General features: G+C 37.1%; 1 protein-coding gene across 2 annotated transcripts in view; it reads right to left on the bottom strand.

Moving 5' to 3' along the window:
* LOC120535168 (ephrin type-B receptor 1) overlaps window positions 1-12,340 on the bottom strand; it is a 707,928-nt gene that overhangs the window by 132,745 nt on the left and 562,843 nt on the right. The gene's annotated exons all lie outside the window — the stretch shown is intronic.

Here is a 12,340-nt window from a genome sequence, read left to right as displayed (position 1 = left end):
CTCTGAATCAAATCAGGGGCACAACTAATGATAGAACCATTCCAATTCCAAGAGAATGTCATCTTAAAGTGCTTTATAAAGAAATTTGTAGCCTAATGTTGTAATAAGAAATCCTCAAAAAAATGAAGCCAGAGAAGTTTGGTAAACTTTGTGGTGCTGAGCATTTCCTTGCCGGTTCATTTTGAATGCAGATGTCCTCTTAGATTTTTCATTTGTGAATGATATAATATAATACACATCTCTTCATGCTTGCTTCCTGGCTTTGGCCAATAATGCAAGACAGAGTCCATCTAGCTCCTTATGTCCCTTTAATGGACAAAGTATACTTGGAAAAATGATAAATGGCATGAAAGCCTAGAAAACCTAAACAAATCACAAATGCAAACAAAACAAACATTGATTTTACAATTATATTGCAATAAGAAATTAAGCAAAATGCCACCTTTTTTGACTAATTGAACAATGTGCAAGTCGATTCAGTTAGCCAACAAATGGTGTCATTTTGCTTGACTTCAAATTGCATCCATAATGGCTGACATGATACAATATTCTACTACTACTACAATTATGTTGTTGTTACACTAATACATAGTTTTAAACATTTTTTGCTTTAAAAATTACATTCTTATAAATCAACTATAAGTTAGACCATCAATTGCTATATTGTATTCAAATCAAATCCAAAATTCCCGACTATCTACACATCAGGAAAAAATATAGCCATGGATTATGAATGCATCTTACTGTACCTCAAAAGAAAAGCAGCTGATTTCTGTACCATTTGAAGATTACATATGGATCACTTTGGTAGACTGCTATATAAATAATTACAATAATCCAAGCAAGAAAGGATAAAAATATTAACTAGTATTTTAGCAGCAGCAAAACTATGTTCGGAGTCAAAAATCACACTCAGTATAAGCACAGAAGAACCAAAATATATTTTACTATTACCAAAGATTAAATTATTGTCAGATAGGGCTTTCATATTTTTATATGATCCTACACATAACACCTGAGATTTGTCTACATTTAAATGCAAAAATATTTTGAGCTTATCCAAGAGTGAATTCATTAAAGTAATCTGAAAGTTTTCCAAAATCAGTGAAAGCATCTTTATTGATTGCCATTTAAAGCTGAGCAACCTGCCTTATGAATAATATTCCCAGGACAACTGATGTAAAACCACTGACAGAAATTCATTAGAGAACATCTCTAAAATCTCAAAAGGTTCTAATCTTAAGAACCTACCATGTGTTAAAAGTTGTTTAGTTTAGGGGAGTATATATGATCTCGTGGCAATGTTTATTTTCTTTAAGATTATATCCATAGTTCCATTATATGTACATCTGCAGGAAACAGTTAAAACTGGACACATTTTTTGAAGAGTAATATGTACTGTATACTGTGAAGATATAAAACCTTTGATATAATCTTAATTTTTAACAATACTAATTCCTCCAGGTCATCTGAGATAGAGACCTGTCAGACTGATAACATCTTATTTAATGCTTTCCATCAGATTGGTAAATTTTCATTCTGAATTAGTCATTAACCTACTGTCAATCAAGAATCCTATGTATGTAACTGTTGCAAAACAGCTATTAAGCTAAGTGGACTGATCAGATCCAAGTTGATGTGCATAGCTGTTCACATGAAATAACATGCTCTTATTCAAGTTCATCGTGAACCCTGAAATTTTATGAAACACCTTTAAATAGTTTAGTAAATGTGGATGAGATTAGTATGGATCATTGATGTAAAACATCATACCACCTGCATAAAGAGGTTGTTTTTATTCAAGTGTTTCCCTCACCATTCCACAAATCTCTGAATTTCCACAGGAATAGATGGCAAGGGGATTGATAATAATGACAAATAAAAACAGTGACAAAGGAGAGCCATGCTTGGTTCCACATTATTATTCTAAATCAAATGGAATGCCTTAAGCAGAAGTGAAAATAGTCTCCATAGTTAAACATTTTCATATAGAAACATCAGGCACAAATAAAATTCTTGTGCCTGTTGGAATTTTATGAGTAATTCTGAGTAAAATTAAAGATGTTATTTATACACTTGAAAAAATGAGTTTTAAGAATTGCTTGATATGGTAGAAGTACCTAATGAGTAGAAAAAAATGGACAGTAAATGGTCCATGTAAAATTAACTCTGTAAGCCCTCCTTAGCTCTATCTCATGCACAAGTCTGTAAGGCAAAGTCACAATTAAGCTACAGCACTATATCAAAGAAAAGTGTATTTATAATTGGCTGGTAGCATGGGTTAAGAAAGGGATGATTCTATCAAGGAAACTTTAAAAATTTAAGTAGTACATTAGGTAAAAAAGACATCAGAGTTTATTAATACCTCAATATATTTCCACAAAAAAATCTCAAAGCTAGAAGTCACTAGCATCAGTGATAGCTAATAAAGTTGTGAACCACTTCATAGGCAAAAAAATGAAGAATTTAGATCATTATGGTAAGAAATAAGCAACCTAGTTCATCTCTGGAATAAAAGGCATATATTATTGTGACAGACTTAAAAAGTTACGTTTTTAAATTTAAATGCCAGAGGTCCTCAAAGTTCTAAAAAAAACATCCATTATACTGTAAATTGTGAAATAAATGTTATAGGCTACGAAGCAAAATTAAGAGAAAGTGAATCTATACTAATAAAAGGCAAAGCACGCACGCACGCACGCACTCACTCACTCACTCACTAATTCTCCAACTTCCCGTGTAGGTAGAAGGCTGAAATTTGGCAGGCTCATTACTTACAGCTTACTTACAAAAGTTGGGCAGGTTTCATTTAGAAATTCTACACGTAACGGTCATAGCGGTCGATAACAGTCGACAACATCCGCCATGTTGAACTTTCTTATTTATGGCCCCATCTTTACGAAATTTGGTAGGCGGCTTCCCTGCGCTAACCAAAACCGATGTACGTACTTATTTCGGTGGTATGATGCCACTGTCAGCCGCCATATTGAACTTTCCAAACTCACTCATTTTCCAACTTCCCGTGTAGGTAGAAGGCTGACCCCATCTTCACGAAATTTGGTAGGCGGCTTCCCTGCGCTAACCGAAACCAATGTACATACTTATTTCGGTGGTATGACGCCACTGTTGGATGCCATATTGAACTTTCCAACGTCACTAATTCTCCAACTTCCCGTGTAGGTAGAAGGCTGAAATTTGGCAGGCTCATTCCTTACAGTTTACTTACAAAAGTTAAGCAGGTTTCATTTTTAAATTCTACGTGTAACGGTCATAACGGTCAACAACGTCCGCCATGTTGAACTTTCTTATTTATGGCCCCATCTTCACGAAATTTGGTAGACGGCTTCCCTGCACTAACCGAAACCAATGTACATACTTATTTCGGTGGTATGATGCCACTGTCAGCCGCCATATTGAACTTTCCAACGTCACTAATTCTCCAAATTCCCATGTAGGTAGAAGGCTGAAATTTGGTACTTATTTTGGTGGTATGATGCCACTGTCGGCCGCCATATTGAACTTTTCAACAGTCTTTGTTACTTATGGGCCCATCTTCAAGAAATTTGGTACGCGGGTTCCCAACGCTAACTGAATCCTACTTACGTACATATATACGTCCATAGCCTGCAGCTCAGTCACCATGTGAGGCGCCATTGGGTCCCCCATCCCAACGCCTCACACGTTGTTGGCTGCCTGCCTATATAAGGCTGTCCGTCGCTCCAGTCTCTACATTCACTTCCTTGCTTCGCCACGGGATTCACGTCTCCCTGCTGATAACTACAGCCTTTTTATTTAATCCACGGCTTCTCTGCTGTTTTATTGTTCATTTATTATGATTATAGTTATTGTGTAGGTATTTTAGACTTACTTTACATTGTTCAGGTACCCATTTCCTTTATCATTCCAACCGTACCCGCATTAACATGTCTATCGAGGTGATCACCATTGATCAAAGAACTGTCACTTACCGAGTGGTTTCCATGCCTGGAGATGGCACCTATCTTTTCCATTCTCTTTGTTACATATTGCACGGCCATATCAAGCTCACTCTTGATATCTGGAGAAACATTGTGTCTTATGTATTGAATGACTGGGACAGGTTCAAGGTGTGGAATGATGACAGTACAGGAGATAATTATACTACACAGGAGCACTATAAGAGTGAAATGTTTAAGCCCTTCACCTATGCATCTGCATGTGAGTTGATGGCTGCCGCTGAATTGTTCGGTTGTCACTTTCAAGTGTACCAAAATGGCCAAATATTTTACACCTTTGGACAACCGTCAATGCCTCTTAAGCATCTTAGATTCACAGGTGACGATTTCAGTAGTGGACACTTTGATGTTTATGAATGTTTAAACTCTCAAAAGCTGGATGTGAAGTTATCGATGAAACTGGTTGTATACTTACAACGCTTGACAGATGCTGAATGTCACTTCAACATAAGTCCTACAAATACTGTTGTAATTGAAACAAACCATGAAACTCAAATCGATTATGACAGCAGCAATCCAAGCTGTGAGATTTGAAACAAGATTACTGTTCACATGGTCAACTGTACTTGCATGCTTAAGAGTAAGCTCAGCGCACAGCTTGGTCATATTACAACCGGAGGGCCGAACTCACAATGTGGTATACAAAGAGATCCTTAACAAATAATTATTGGTATATTTTCCCTCAGTTTAAAAAGGTTTAATTCTCTTCCTAATAAAACTTTTAAGGCAGTACTTCGCCGCTGCGAAGCGCAGGTATTTTGCCATATATACAGTATATATAGATATAGATATAATGTGTGTGTGTATGTGTATATATATATATATATATATATACATAGATATATAGATAGATAGATATATATAGATATATATATATATATTGTGGACTGGGACCCGGACACAGGCAGACGGACAACATAGTTCCACCACACACTGTTTATTTACAATATATTTACAAATCAGTGCCTCCAGCACCGATTCCCCCAATGTCCAGGCCTCACTCTTTCAATGCCTTTCTCTTGGTCGCCTCCCATCCTCTCTCCAGCTCTGTCCTCTTCCACCCAACATCCACTGTTGACTGGAGGGAGACGGCCCCTTATATGGGAACCCGGATGGGCTCCAGCTGCTTCCCGGCAATCAGTCATGGCCACACCCCAGTGTGGCGGAAGTGCCGCTGCGCACCGCAAGCCGTCCGGGTGTCCCCTGTTCTCTTCCCCCCAGCACTTCCTGGTGTGGCGGAAGTGCTGGGCTCCAGGGTTCCTCAGGCACCTGGGCGTCGCCTGGCCCCCAATACAACCAGGGCAATCGCCCTCTTGCGGTCTGGAGGAGGCACAAGCCCTCCTCTGGTCCTCCTGGGTGTCCCGGCCGTGCTCCAGCCCCGACTGGATCCCACACGGGATACTCTGGCATCGGGGCGCCGCCTGGCGGTGGCCACGGGTCCCTACAGGGCTGGGCTTCCAAGCCCTGTACCCGAGGCCCCAACATAACCAGGACGGACGCCCCCTCGTGGTCTGGAGGAGGCACAAGCCTCCGGCCGGGGACCACAATATATATATATAATGTGTGTGTGTATGTATGTACAGTATAGGCTTGCATGTGCCCTATAACCCGGGAGTACGTCATAGTCATGTGACGGGAAGAAACAACGTGCTCCCGGGGTGAAGAAAAGGACTGTTTGCCCTGACCTGGAAGAAATAAGGAATTGTGGACTGATTGTACAGGAACACCTCCGGGTCAGGGTGTATAAAAGGATTGTGGGAAGGCCCAGACAGTGAGCTGAGCTGGGAGGTAGGAGGGCGAAGTGTCTTGGCGATGATAAAAGAGTATTGTGTAGTGTATTGGTGATTTATGAGTGTGGAGTGGAGGGTGCTTGGTGTACTTTATTATAATAATAAAAATAATAATTATTATACTTTCACCTGGTGTTCAGAGTGGTACCTGAGGGTGTTAGAGGTGGACCACGCCTCTATCTGCTACAATATATAGATATAGATATATATATACTGCATATATAATGTGTGTGTGTGTATGTATGTATGTGTGTGTATATATACTGTATATATACTGTATATATATATATATATATATATATATGACAGCAACACTCATAACAGTGACAAAACAATTACAACAATCATGTTATGTTATTTTCAAGATGTTTCCTTTTCTTTTTCATTACTTCTTTAACACACTACTTCTCTGCTGTGAAGCGCAGGTATTTTGCTATGTGTATATATATACTCAGCAAAAAAAGAAACGTCCTCTGACTTTCAACTGTTTTTACTTTCAGTAAACTTAATGTGTAAATAGTTGTATGAACACTAAAAGAGTCAACACCATAAGACATAAACTAAAAATGTTTCACAATGTGTCCCTGAATGAAGGGAGGCTCAAAATCAAAAGTACCAGTCAGTATCTGGTGTAGCCACCAGCTGCTTGAAGTACTGCAGTGCATCTCCTCCTCATGGACTGGACCAGATTTGTCAGTTCTTGCTGTGAGATGTTACCCCACTCTTCCACCAAGGCACCTGCAAGTTCCTGGACATTTCTGGGGGAATGGCCCTAGCCCTCACCCTGCGATCCAACAGGTCCCAGACGTGCTCAATTCCTTCGACGATAAACACGAATCCGTCCATCACCACTGGTGAGACAAAACCGTGACTCATCAGTGAAGAGCACTTTTTGCCACTCCTGTCTGGTCCAGCGAAGGTGGGTTTGTGCCCATAGGCGGCATTGTTGCTGGTGATGTCTGGTAAGGACCTGCCTTACAACAGGCCTACAAGCCCTCAGTCCAGCCTCTCTCAGCCTATTGCGGACAGTCTGAGCAATGATGGAGGGATTGTGTGTTCCTGGTGTGACTCAGGCAGTTGTTGTGGCCATCCTGTACCTGTCACGTAGGTGTGATATTCGGTGCAGGTGTTGTTACACGTGGTCTTCCACTGTGAGGATGATCAGCTGTCCTTCCTGTCTCCCTGCAGCGCTGTCTTAGGCGTCTCACAGTGCGGACATGGCAATTTATTGCCCTAGCCACATCAGCAGTCCTCATGCCTCCCTGCAGCATGCCTAACGCACATTCACGCAGATGAGCAGGGACCCTGGGTATCTTTCTTTGGGTGTTTTTCACAGTCGGTAGACAAGTCTCTTTAGTGTCCTGCGTTTTTATAACTGTGACCTTAAATGCCTACTTTCTGTAAGTTGTTAAGGTCTTAACGACCATTCCACAGGAGCATGTTAATTAATTGATTATGGCTAATTAAACATGCATGGAAAACATTGTTTAAAGTATACAGTATATATGTGTATATATATATGTAAATATATATGTATATATTTGTATATGAGTATATATATGTATATGTATATATGTGTGTGTGTATATATATATATATGTGTATATATATATATATGTGTATATATATGTTTATATATGAGTGTGTGTGTGTGTGTATATATATATATATATATATATATATATATATATATATATATATATATATATATATATATGCCAGCAACACTCATGACAATGACAATACAATTACATTGTCAATCATGTTACATTATTATTAAAATGTTTCCTTTTCTTTTTCATTACTTCTTTAACACACTACTTCTCTGCTGTGAAGCGCGGGTATTTTGCTAGTTATAGATATAAAGTAGCCCACAAGCTGCTTTTTCACACTAAACCATTATCAAAAATTAGCAGGTTATGTTACTGAAGAAGACATTCTGGTGGCTTTTAGAACCTGAGTTATTGAGATATAGAGATAACCAAGAAAGTTAATTTATTTAAATATGAAGTACTGTTAAAAATGTTACACCATATGTGTTGATGGTTTTGGTTTGTTTTACAAGGTGTTTTTAATGTAAGACATATAACAGTTTGGAGTTTTCATGTTGCCAATTTGGAATATGAATTAGCTTAACACCACAAAGCAAAGAAATACAGTAAATGTATAAGAGAGTTTCAAGTATTCACAACAACTTTAGCTGTTTTAAATACATAAAATGTATATGAAGCATTACCTAATTAACGTTTTCTGGTTAGATTAAGCTAAATCTTGATAGCAACTAAATTAGAATACAACTAGGACTGAAAGTAGCTGGATGGCAAGTTTAGCGTAAATACTGTGATGTTCTACACAGGGATTGCATTAAGCACAGTGGATACTAATGGTATAATTGTTAGTGGAAGCTAAAAAGCTGAACATCACCTGAAGGTAATTTTAGTAGACTCATCTTTGCCAAGATCTACAAAGAATACAAGTAGATGATGACAGATGGATTAATTATCAGACTGTCCATAGAGCTAATATGCCTTTTCTGGGACACATTTTCTCTGTATAACATAAGATAGTAGTAATGTTATTGCAGAAAATGCAGAAAAAAGCCATTTAGGCTTTTTATTTCTATTTATGTTAAGTTTTAGAGGAGCTTGAAGGAGCTGAAAATCACACAATTTATGATATGAGAAAAGGAAATATGGGAAAGCTATACATGGAATAAATAAATATGATGCCATCACTTAACTGGTTGCTGTAAAGCAACCTGAAAACAATATTACGATGTATAGATGGAGCAGATTACACATTAACACAACATAAACTATTTAATATAAAATTCTACTGTCATAATTAATACTGTGTCATTTACTTACATTTAAGACATTCTGTCACTTTAATTGATATTGAAAATAATTAACATTTATTACACTCTCTTTCTTGACATTTGGTTTAGTTATTTATATTTGAAGTTTGAGGGGTAAATTAAGCAATGCCATTGAAGTGCAAACTACTGGCAGTGCCAGAAATCTACAGCTGCTGTCATATGAATTGAGTTTACCGTGAACAGGCTAAATACTTTTAACTTCAAGACTTTCCGTTTGTTACTAAGTGATCCACTGCATTTAATTTTGTTGAGGTAATAGATCATTTTCAAGTTTGTTTTTGTTTTATGTGCATCTATTTCAGTTACAGACATTGGGCAAGTAGAGGTTTTCCTAGTTTACAATCTGTGTTTTCCCACTCTACACCCTTACCCTGGCTGCTGCTTGCACAATTATGAGGCTATAAATACTAGGTCAGCCTAATAATGAATGAACACAAGACCACTGCACACAGTTACTTTTCTCCTAGCATCTATGCAAAGTTTTAACTGCAAATACAACTGAGATTAGGTGATTCACCTTTATCCATTTCATTGTCCCACGCTTCACACTACTGCACTTTTGACAGGCAAACTGGTAGCAATAAAGTGTCAATGTAAGCTATGCAAAGAAGATTACTTAGGAATGCCTACCTGTAATAGAGTCTTATGCAAATAAATTATCCGGATATGAATGACTTGGTAAGTGGGGTTTCAGAATGTAAATCACCAAATATTTCTAAATAATGCACCAGAAAAACAGAATTCACTAAAATCTGACTTCCTTTATCATGCAAAAAAAAAATCAAAAGAGAAAAAATTAATCATCTCTCAATAATTTATGGAATTGTTCAGTAACCCAAATAACTGCACGTCCATAGACATGAAATGTCAGAAAAGGTCAATTACTGTGGAAATGAATTTGAAATTATATCACAATTTGTCACAGTCAATGGCCTCAAGGGAGTTCGACTTATTTGGCAGCCACCTCTTAAAATTGAATGTAGATAGATAATTCACCACAAGCTCATGTCCCAAAAGATTCTAATGCAATCAACAACAGTAAGACAGGAAGACACACATGCAAGCATGATGTCTTGTAGCACCTCTAGCAAAACATTTGTTCTTTTGTATTTTTGAGGGCAGCATAATTCCCTTATATTATATTTTCAATGCAAGTAAAAATTATTTTTAAGCACACATGATTATAAAGTTCACAGAGGTTTTCTGTTCTGGTTGAATAACTAATACTTAGAAAACCATGACAAAGATTTTTTGGAAACAAATTTTCTTGGAAAATTATTAAACACTTATAGTAGATCTATTATCAATGAATAATGTTCTATATTTGCAATCTGAATCCTTTGACATTAGGAACACTAGCTATTCATTGTTTTGCCTATTTGGATAAATGGCAAAGTAAACATTCTTTTTAGGACCAGGAAATGGAAGAAGCCCAAAGTGTAGTCATGGACAAAATTAAACTCAGAAATTCAGAAAGAACAAAACCAAAAGTAATCTAATTTACTAAGTTAGTGGTTTGGCCAGATGTACTCAATGCCAGGTAATAATGGGAATCAATCAAAAGCAATTCATTAACATAAAATCTTTCAGCTCTGTTTGGCAATATTAGGTTCTCAGTTGTCTCTTTTTTATCAGTTTTGAAAAGCACACACATAATAGGAAACCAGGGTTCCAAAAAATGTTTGATGGATTTATACTTTGATTCTATCCAAAGATTTCTTCCTCTTTCAGACTACACACTTACTTTAAAACTGATTTAGTGTCATGCATTTTCTTGTCTTGCAAATTAGTGTAAAGAGATGCTGGCTACTGCTTATCTTTCTAAAAGGAACTCCCTAGTTCCATATCTTCATAAAAGAAGCCTGACAGAGATTACATTCATACTTTTAAATATACAGTACATCTCCCATGATTAAAATATTGCAATGCCTACTGATATGGGAGAGACTGACACAGATACACCCCAAAGAATAATCAAGCCTGAATCCTCAGACAAACAGGCATTTTATTTTACTTCATAAAGAAGAACTTGCAAATCACTAAACCCTACATTTCCTAAGCTAACATCCCCACTTCTCACATCCCCTTGTCCCCTCTCAATACACAGTTGTTTTTATGGCTGACTGTACTCTGTTACGCATCTGCCGACCTGACGGAATTCACTTTCTCCCACATGTGAATCCTCAGATGTTCTGAGTCCCTTCCTTTGCACATTTCAGCAGTTGATGGTCCTCCTAATTCAGGCTTTTCCCCAACCTGGAACATTACACTGTCAGACCGCCAGGTAACAAACAGAATTTCAAATCTTCCAGAGCCTGACTTTGGCATAGAAAATTTTGCCCTAACAGCAAATAAATGCAGCAACTTCTATCAATGATACTACTGAGGGTGCTGAAAGATTCAAGAACACTCTGTTGCCATATGTGTCAGAGATCATTAATTTTTCTAATATGGATGAACCAACAACCCAACATGCTGATTTTTCCAACTTTAATTATAGCTATTAAAGTGATACTGGTGCATATAAGATGTATAGATGGAATACAGAATATCCAAATTTGCACCTTTTGTAAAATATGCAGTGGCATCAGGTTGATTAACTTTAGGCAGTGTGGTTTCAAATGTGTAGCATGTATTCACCTGTTTCAAAGGTGTCTGTCTATTTCTCACACTGCTGATTCTGGATATTTGTTTGTCCATTAGGCTTTGTTGCAACTTGTAAAAAATGAATTTGAATGGCAGTAAAGATTAATGTGGGATGAAAGGAAAATTTGAATAGTTGTCTCATTAAATGAGAAAATGTCTATTTACACAACTCAGAGTATGGCAGTGCGTACATACACATGTGCTAACCTACCATTACAGCAAGCCCTAAGAAGTGGATACCTTGATTGAAGACAGATTCACTCATGAATTCAGAAGCTGGAAGCATGTTGTGTAAATGAAAATTGATTTAAAAGTATGCATTTAGTTGATTTTCATGAAATGTCCTGGAGGGATAAAATCCTAATTTTGGAAATGCAGGTGCTATATTAAAAAGTATGCTGCAATCTGCCTTAGTTACATATTTTATTGTTTGAAGGGACTGCAATGAACTATAAAAACTCTTTTTAGACTCTTTTATACAGATCAATGCTGTTTTACATATATGCATTCTTTCTTTTTTATTTGTCTAAGTGTATAATCTTAGTTTATAACGGCCAGATAATTTACAACCTAACAATAAAAGGAACTGGAGACAGCAAGACACTACACAGATAAAATACTAGGCTCAAAGCTTTTAGGCAGAACTGTCCATCACAAGAATAGTTAGGGAATCATCAGTGTGTAACATGATGAGGTTTTGAACTCCACAAGGCTTTTTGTAGAATGGCCCATCTTAGAGACTGGAGAACAACGTCAGAGATAGAGATATGTCAGAAAAAGAGATATTATATCTAGACCTCAGTGCATGCAATTCATGTATCCTCTTTTGACATTGCTACTAATCTTCAGTAAGCTTTCTGGCTTTAAAGCAAAGGCACATTTGTGTTCTGGACTGTATCTACCGATTATAAAATCTGTAGGCTTTGTTACTGATTTACATTTTCCATTATATTTAAAAAAAATCTTTTGCTTTTAAATTTCAGTTTTTTCGTCTTTATATCTAGAGTGACTGATAATAAAAAAAATACAGG

Source organism: Polypterus senegalus, chromosome 1 (assembly GCF_016835505.1).
Source record: "Polypterus senegalus isolate Bchr_013 chromosome 1, ASM1683550v1, whole genome shotgun sequence".
NCBI classification, from domain to species: domain Eukaryota; kingdom Metazoa; phylum Chordata; class Cladistia; order Polypteriformes; family Polypteridae; genus Polypterus; species Polypterus senegalus.
This window is presented reverse-complemented; position numbering and strand designations above follow the sequence as displayed.